Below are 9,205 nucleotides of genomic sequence, written 5' to 3'. Positions count from 1 at the left end.
GTCCTGATGCTGGGATGGAGTCCCTCAATAAACCGATAAACCCTCTCTCGAACTTTAGAAACCAAGGTCGGTTTATTTCTAGCCAAGTCACTGAAACAGACTGCATACTCTAAAACAGTTATAGCACCCTGGTGCCACTACTCGAACTCCGCACGCCATGCGTCCCTAAGGCACTGAGGGACATATTCTCTCAAAAATATGTCCAAGAAATGAGTCCATGTAAGGGAAGCTGCCTTAGCCAGAGTGTCCAACTCATAAGTACGCCACCACTGATAGGCTGCTCCTCGAAGCTGAAAAGTTATGAAAGAAACCCCACTTGACTCTGATATGCCCATAGTACAGAGGATACAGTGGCACTCCTCTAGAAATCCATAAGTATCCTCTGACGCTAGACCACTGAATGTAGGAGGGTCGTACTTTTTGTACCTCTCAAGCCTCCATTACTCCTCCTCTAAGACTGCTGCCCTACCCTCGGGATGAATTGGGGCTTCAGGTGGCACCGGTATAACCTCTGGAATCTGATCAACCTGAACCCGCTACTCTAGGGTGAGGGCAGCAGGAGTTTGTGCTCCTCCTCCGGCCTAAGATATGGCTGGAGTAAGGGGAATCAACTCTGCCTAAGCTAGAGTAGCGAACATGCTCAGGAATTGTGCAAGGGTTTCCTAAAGAGATTGTGTAGTAGTAGTAGTAGTAGTAGTAGTAGTAGTAGTAGTAGTAGTAGTAGTAGTAGTAGTAGTAGTAGTAGTAGGCATCTCAAGTGCCTGCGCTCCGACTAGAGCTACTGGTAACTCCTTTGTAGTAGCTCAGTCGGGTGCTCTAGCTGCACCATGTGGGCGTCATCGGCCTCTACCCCGGCCCCGGCCTCTGGCGGCTCTAGTAGGGGGCACGAGTGCCTGGTCATCTCCGGCTGCAGGTGTCCTCACCATCTATAAAATAATAAAAGACAAAAGTTAGAATTTCGAAGTCAATAATTTCGCACGACAAGGAATCAAATGAAGTGAAATTTTCCTAACAGTTCCATAGCCTCCCGAAGATAAGTATAGACATCTTCGTATCAATCCGCGAGACTCTAATAAACCGGCTTGTGACTCATTACTACTATGAACCTAGAGCTCTGATACCAACTTGTCACAATCCAAGTTCTCCCTCCATGGAACGTCGTGACGGCACCTAGGTTTTACAACTAGGCAAGCCTAACATTTGCGAAAATGAAATGAAAACATAAAAGCTAATATCTAATAGGTAAATTTAAATAAGAAATTAAGATATCGCTCGGCATATATAATAATCACTCTCGAAATGTACATAGACTCTCCCAAAACTCGGAATATCGTAAGTCACAAACTACAGAAAGAAAATAGTATTTCTATACTCCTGAGTCTACAAAAGGAAATACAAGAAGTGTTTGACATGGGGAGGAGTAGATAGGGACTCCGCGGTCTGTGGACGCGGCAGATATACCTTGAAGTCTCTACAACTATCTCATCTCACTGATAATGCGGTTGATAAGCGGTACATGCATCTGCAAACGAAAACCATGTGCCGGGAAGGGCATTAGTATACCATAATGGTACCTAGTAAGTGCCAAGCCTAACCTCGGTCAGGTAGTGATGATGCCAGGTTAGGGCCCTACTGGTATATATATAATAAAACAAGATAAAATGAAATACCACAGTAAAATAAAGACTGAAATTAAACAAGAATGAAATCATAGAAGACGACAAGTACACAAAGATAAAAACAAGGATCTCCCGAGATATAGTCGCGTAGTCCCAAACGTAAATGTGTAGGGGGATTGTTACACCCCATGTTTTCGTACTTAAGAGTACGTCGTAAGTCAATTGATGTAAGCTCAGAAATGAAATCATCTTTTAAAAATTTATAAAGTAAGTTAATCATGTTACCATGGAAGTTAATAATATTTAAGATCATGAATAACAAGTACCAAGATGGTTGGAAGGCTTAGAAGCTAAACGAATTGAAGAAGATAAGTTTTGTCGAAAGTCGACTAGTTTGGTGTTACACCCTGTGCATTCTAAGGTGACGTATAATGAATATGAGACTTGTTAATCATGATTGAATGAGTGAAAAGTCATAATATGAATATATATGATGTTTGGACATAAAATATAATGTTTTGGAAAAATTGGATTTAACTTACGAAAAAATCGAGTTAAGATTTGCCTTGTAACGAGCTATTTTGAGAAATTAAATTTGTAAGATTTATAATGCCATTTTGGGACATATATCATACCAAAATGAATGTCTTGGAACCTAGTTTCCAATGGTCCAAACCATTTATTCATACAACATCGGGGTAGAGAAATATGGATTTTTAAATTAAGGGTCACCAAGTCACGTTGCCGCACTTCGGAGAAACTGGCAGGTTTATAGGCCAAGCTGCGATGCAGTTTTCTCCCAATATATTGAGAGTTACATGGATATATTTATATGTAATTAAATCCCTATGTATATAGTTTCCAACGCTGCAAACTGTTTGTCAATATAATACCGGAGTAAAGAGATACAAGTGTCCGAAGTGGCACTGCTCAAGCTGCCAAGCATGCAACTAACCCACCTTCTTGGAGAATTGAGGCGATGGGCTTATAAGTTGTCTTTATCCATTATATTTAGTTAATATCCAGAGATCAATTACTGAAAAACACTCTCGAACTCTCCAAGAACTTGTCTAAGGTTCCAAGAACAAAACTCAAGAGAAATCAACACAAATCCTCATCAAAGGTGTTAAAGACTATAAGAGAATACTACTATGATGTTGTGGTGTGCTTGAGGGCTATTGTGAGCTAAGTTGGGATGAGGTTTCGAGTTGTAGCTGTTGTCCAAGGTATGTATAACATCTTCTTGATTGTGCTTAAGGTTAATCTTGTGTTGGTTGTGTTGTTTGAGTGAAAAATCATAAGATGTACTTGAAGGAACATGAGATACAATTGTCTTTTTGGTTAGACTATTTTGTGGTTAAAAATATGGTTTGTGGTGGCTGAAAATTGTGAGAAATAATTTGATAATGTTGTGGCTGCTGTTGTTAAGCTTTCCTAGGTGTTAATTAAGTTGATTGAAGAAGAAAAGATAAAAAACAAGTGATTGACGATAAAAATTAAGGTGCTAGACATATGGGGCTGTTTTGGAAGGCATTTTGTGGAGGTTTTAAACTAGAAATAATATGGTACATATAAGTATGATGTTCTGAAGGTTGTAAAATAATTTATGGAATAAGAGTTGGATTCAGTTTATATCTTGTTATGAGTAAAAAATGAGCTTGCCGCTCAATATGATTGTTAAGATAATCGGAGAAACTCATATTGGATTACATTATTGTTGTTGCTACTGTTGGTTATATTTGTTATTGTTGGGCTATTGATGACCCTTATTGGTCTTTGGGATGTATTTAAATAGGGGAGTTGCTGCCCGATTTTCCTTAAGTCATGCGACTAGCCAAATACGATGGTACGACATTATATGTTAACGGCAATATCATTTCACTTGTTGTAGATGCAAGAAGTTGTGTTGAGCTTGGTTGAGTAATAAGGAAGAGATCATACATGTATGTTAAGGCTAAGCCCTTCCTTCATTTTGGCATGATCTCGTAATTACACAAGTTTGATAATAAGGCATAAAGAGAAATTCATATTCTTGAATTTATGTACATTTTTCTAGTCTCATAAGTTACAGTATTCTCCCTTATTATATTTAATTGAGTATTGTTTTCTTGCAGTCAAGAGAGCAGTGAGCCTATATATACAGTATTACAATATTTTCATTACCATCGAGCTATAATCGATAGGTAGGCTCCTATTAGGCAACCTCCGATAAGATGGTAAGTTATATGCCGAGCCTACTGTGGCCAAGCGCCTATGAGCGAGCCCGGTATGGCCGAGCGCCTATGAGCGAGCCTACTATGGCAAATTAGTTATATATATACCGAGCCTTATAGGACCGAACAACTATTTTACTTACTATATTGAGAGAGTTGAGTCAGTATCAGCAGGTAAGCATATATTCAGATTATCTTTGACTCTCAGTTACTTTCATTTATTATATTATCAGTTCAGTTTCAGCTTTCAGCTATTCTATTTCCTTACATACTCGGTACATTATTTCGTACTAACGTCCTTTCTGTTGGGGGACACTGCATTTCATGCCTGTAAGTCCTGATAGACAGCTGGATAGATCTTCCCAGTAGATAGAGTCAAACATCAGCTTGGTTGGTACGCTCCACTTTTTCGAAGTTACCAAGTGTATACCTTGGAGACTATTTTATATATACAAGTTTGATGGGTAGGTCGAGGCCCTGTCCCAATCATGATACAATTCAGTTGTCTCTAGAGGCTTGTAGACGAGTCCTGTATATTTTGGTCTATCAGTAGTCATTGATGGCGGCCTCATCAGCCTGCATAGTTTTATATATATATATATATATGAGCTTTTGGGTATGTTTACCCCTCAGATGAGAGAGATGATATTTTAAGATGATTCAAAGTATGGCCTCATCGGCCTAAGTTGAGGGTTACCCCTCCAGAGTTCATAATTACAGAGTGGTACGCTCGGGCTGAGTATGGCATCGGGTGCTCTTCACGGCCCATCGGTTTGGGTCATTGACAAGGATCTCCCAAAATACCGTTCCGTAGTCCCAAAGTAAATATGCAGTATAGGGGGATCTCCCGGAATACCGTTCCGTAGTCCCAAATTAAATATGCAGCTCAACTAACAGAAACAACAGTTACAGCAAGGAAACCTACAATTGAGACTAAGTTCAAGTCAAGGAAAAGCAGGAATTTCACTAAACAAGCTGCACATAGTTCAGATAGGCAGTTAAGACACGTAGGCATGCTATTCCAAACTAAACATGATAGTTACATATACTACTGTAGCTCAAATAAGGAGAAACATGTTATTACTTAGTGAAAAATTGAGTTTTACAACAAATAGCCCGTGTACGTACTCGTCACCTCACGTACACGACGCTCACATATCAAAACAGTACCAAATCCTAAGGGGAGCTCCCTCATACAAGGTTAGGCAACCACTTACCTCGAACCAAGCTCAATCAATCAGTCACAATGCCTTTCCCACAAATATCCGGCTCTGAGTGGCCCAAATCTAGCCAAAATCTATTACACAACATAAATATAACTACAAGGAACTAATCTAGCTAATCAAATCAAAGCTAGCGCAAGAAATTGGAAAAATCGCCCAAAAGCCTCCCCTGGCCCACGTTCAAAATCAGGTAAAAGTCACCAAATATGAACACCCATTCACTCACGAGTCTAATCATACAAGAATTACTCAAATCCGACCCCAAATTGCCTTCCAAAACTCAAAATTTTAGTCTATGAAGTTTCTACCATTTTCCCCCAATTTTCCAACTCAAATCCTAATTAAATGATAAAATTAACCATAGATTAGTGGAATATAACCATAAAGGAGTAAGTAATCATTACCCACAAGCTTCCTTTGAAAATCCCTCGAAATTTTGCCTCAATCCGAACTCTTAAAGTTGCAAAGTGAAAATGAGATAAAACCCTCAAAATTCTCTCTTTTCTGCCCAACAAACTCGCTTCTGCGAGCCTTCAACTGCACCTACCCGCACTAGGTGAAAAGGTCACTTATGAAGGCTGGGTCCACATCTGCGGCAATGGGGCTGCACCTGCGTGAGTGCTCCCGCGGATACTTGTCCACTTCTGCGATCCTTCGCCGCATCTGCGGGCATCGCAGATGCAGTACTTCCCTCGAACCTGGGATACCTGGTCAAGCCTCCAAACTCCGTATTTGCGCCCTTTACTCCGCACGTGCGATCCTTCAACACAACTTAAAGTTTTGATCTGTCAAGCACCCGAAACTCACCCGAGGCCCCCGGGACCTCAACCAAACATACCAACTAATCTTAAAACACCATACAAACTTAGTCGAGCCCTCAAATCACATCAAACAATGCTAAAATCACAAATCACCCTCCAACTCAAACTTAAAAAACTTGAAACTTTAAAATTCTACAACTGATACTGAAACCTATCAAACCACGTCTGAATGACCTCAAATTTTGCACTCAAGTCATGTTCAATATTGTGGACATACTCCAACTTTAGGAATCAGATTCTGACCCCGATATCAAAAATTCCACCATCGATCCAAATCTCCAAAAATTCGACTTTGCCATTTCAAGCCTTAATGAGCTACAGACCTCCAAAACACAATCTGGACACGCCCCTAAGACCAAATTCACCCAAATGAGCTAACGGAATTGACGAAACTCCATTCCGGAGTGGTCTTCACACAGTTCTAACTACGGTCCAAATCCTAAGACTTAAACTTCCATTTAGGGACTAAGTGCCCCAAACACTCTAAAAACCAAAACGAAACCTCCCAGAAAGTCACAATAGCAAAAAAAGATACGAGGAAATAGTTAATAGGGGGATCGGGGTTATAGCTCTCAAAACGACCAGCCGAGTCGTTACAAGTTGGAAGAGTTTGACTTCGGGATAGTGATTTGAGGCTTCCAATAGATTTATATGGTTAATTTTGGACTTGGGCATATGTCTGTATTTGAATTTGGAGGTTCTTAGAAAACTTTGACTTTATTTGACGAAAGTTGGCAATTTGAAGATAGGAGAGTTCTTGAGTTTGATCGATAGTTGACTTAAGGTTATCAGACTTTGATTGTTGTTCTGGGACTTGGGATAGGTTCGTGTTGTTTTATGGAACTTGTATGCAAAGCTTGGTTGAGATACAAAGTGGTTCGACATGAATCAGACGCTTGGTTGGAAGTTTAGAAGTTCTTGAACTTAAGAGAAGTTCAACTTGTGGTTTAATCTTTTATTCGTAGATATGATAACCTTTTATGTGTTTGGAGGCTTTGGATTGGCCCGGATACTATTTATGGACTTATTGGTATGATTGGAAAGGGTCCCAGGTGGCTCGAGTGAGAGTGGCTCGGGTGAGTTTCGAACCACCCGGAGCATGTTTAGAGTTGCAAATTTTGCTATTGTCTGGTGTGCTTTGCTATCACGAAGGGTTATTTTAGAGCTGCAGGAAGTTGTTCATTTTATTCGTGATTGGGAAGTCGCATTCGTGATGAAGGAGTTGGGAACTGGGAAAAGAGCTTCGAGTTCGCTTAGCATTCGCAAAACAGGCTGGGCAGGAAGGCATCGCGTTCATTGGGGTGTTGTCCCGTTCGCACAAGTATGGCAAGCGAGGCTTTGCAATTGCGAGGATGCTTCCTCGATTGCAAATGAGGAATTATGGGCATGGCCATTTTGTGCTTCGCAGATGCAAGTCTTGGTCTGAAGTGTACCCCTAGGCAGTTCATCTAGTTGGAATTTTTAAATTTTAGCTCATTCTCTCTTATTTTGAACCATAGACTTGGAGAGATGCAATTTTTCAAGGAGCTTTTCATACAAGACTAAAAAGTAAGTGATTTCTACTTATATTTTATTATATTTTAAGAATCTACATGGATTATTAACACCCAAAATATAGAATTTTGAGGTGAAATTTGGAATTTTGCCTAGAACTTAAGAGAGTGAAAATTGAGATTTTGAGCTATGGTTTGGACTTGGATTTGAAAACCAAACACATATTTAGATACGTGGGGTTATGGGCAGTCGGGTTTTACCCCTTAACTCGGGTTTTGACCATATGGGCCCGTATTGACTTTTGATGACTTTTTGGAAATTGATTAAAGACTGAAGCTTTATTGATTGGAATTGACTCCTATGATGTTATTTGAATCTGTTGAATATTATTTGGCTATATTCAAGCCTGTTCGAGGTGACTGCTAAAGGAAAGTCAATTTTGGAAGGTTTATTGGGCTTGCTAAGGTAAGTATCTTGCCTAACCTTATTGTGAGGGAATAACCCATTGGTTGCTTGCTTAATTGTAATATTTGAAAAGTGACGTATATATGAGGTGACGAGCGTATATGCGGGTGCTATATATGATTCATGACTGGATTAGACTTTAGGATTTTACTATGCATTTTCGGTTATATGCATTCACCATGGTTCAAGCTCTAATCAATTGTGTGACTATGTGAGCTACTCCTTGGAAGCTAGTATCCATGTTTAGGATTACTACTTTGTGATTGGCCAAAATGGGATATTTGAGAAATTATTGTTATACTTGATTTAGCCACAGTCATACTTCATATATTGAGCACGCATCTACACTTTTATTTATGATGTCCTTGTGTATCTTATTGATTTTTTGTGAGCAAATGCCTCTTTAAAAATGAAATGTTATTTCAGATTGTTATGATTATGGCATATTTAGACATGTTGAGCTGGTTGATTTAGCTACAGCACAAGGTTTATATTATGCGGTTATTGTGATATTATTATTGTTGTGGCACGAGATTTCTACCATGCATTTGAAGGGACACTATCACTATTACAGCATGAGGTCACTACCATGTAGTGTGTGGATATTGATTTATCCCCCTAGGGTCACCCTTATGAGAAACCGATGAGTTTCTGGTTGATTGTGATGTGGGACCCGATGTGATGAGTTTTTGTGGATAAAGGTGGAAGCTTTGTCCATTAAGTGAATCCATTATAACTTATCATGCATTTTATATGCTTTCTATGTTGAGTTCTAACATGCTACTTGATGTCTCTATTCTTTTTTTTTGACTTGTTAGTCGAGATAGAATTATTTATATTGAGTTGATATTTCTTGATATGATCTTTGATGATATGTATCTCTTTTTATAGCTTTGTTGTGAATAATTATGAAATGCACTGGTTTATTTGATTAGTAGGTATCACATGACTTGAACCTCATCCCTACTTCACCGTGGTTAATCTTGATACTTACTAAGTACATGTTATCCTGTACTCATACTATACTTCTGCACATTTTTGTGCAGATTCGGGCATTGGCAGTAGGAGACTTTAGGAGGGAGTGTAATAGCTGTTAGTGGAGAATCGAGGTAGTGTTGCATGATTATTCGTAGACCCTTTGAGTCCCTTTCATCTACTTTTGTATTGTTATCTATATTCAGACAATATTGTATTATTGAGAGATTTTATTTTATCTTGTTTTAGAGCTCATGACTCCGTACTACCAGGTTTTAGAGATTTGATGTTGTAGTATCTATATGTTTAAATGTTGTTGAAATTCTATTCCCCTATTTATGCTATTTAAGTTATATTTCACCTTGATTATGTTGGTTTGCTCTATATTGGATGTT

This window comes from Nicotiana tabacum, chromosome 6, assembly GCF_000715075.1.
Source record: "Nicotiana tabacum cultivar K326 chromosome 6, ASM71507v2, whole genome shotgun sequence".
Taxonomy (NCBI): Eukaryota; Viridiplantae; Streptophyta; class Magnoliopsida; order Solanales; family Solanaceae; genus Nicotiana; species Nicotiana tabacum.
The sequence above is the reverse complement of the archived record's forward strand: the minus strand, read 5'-3'. Positions refer to the sequence as shown.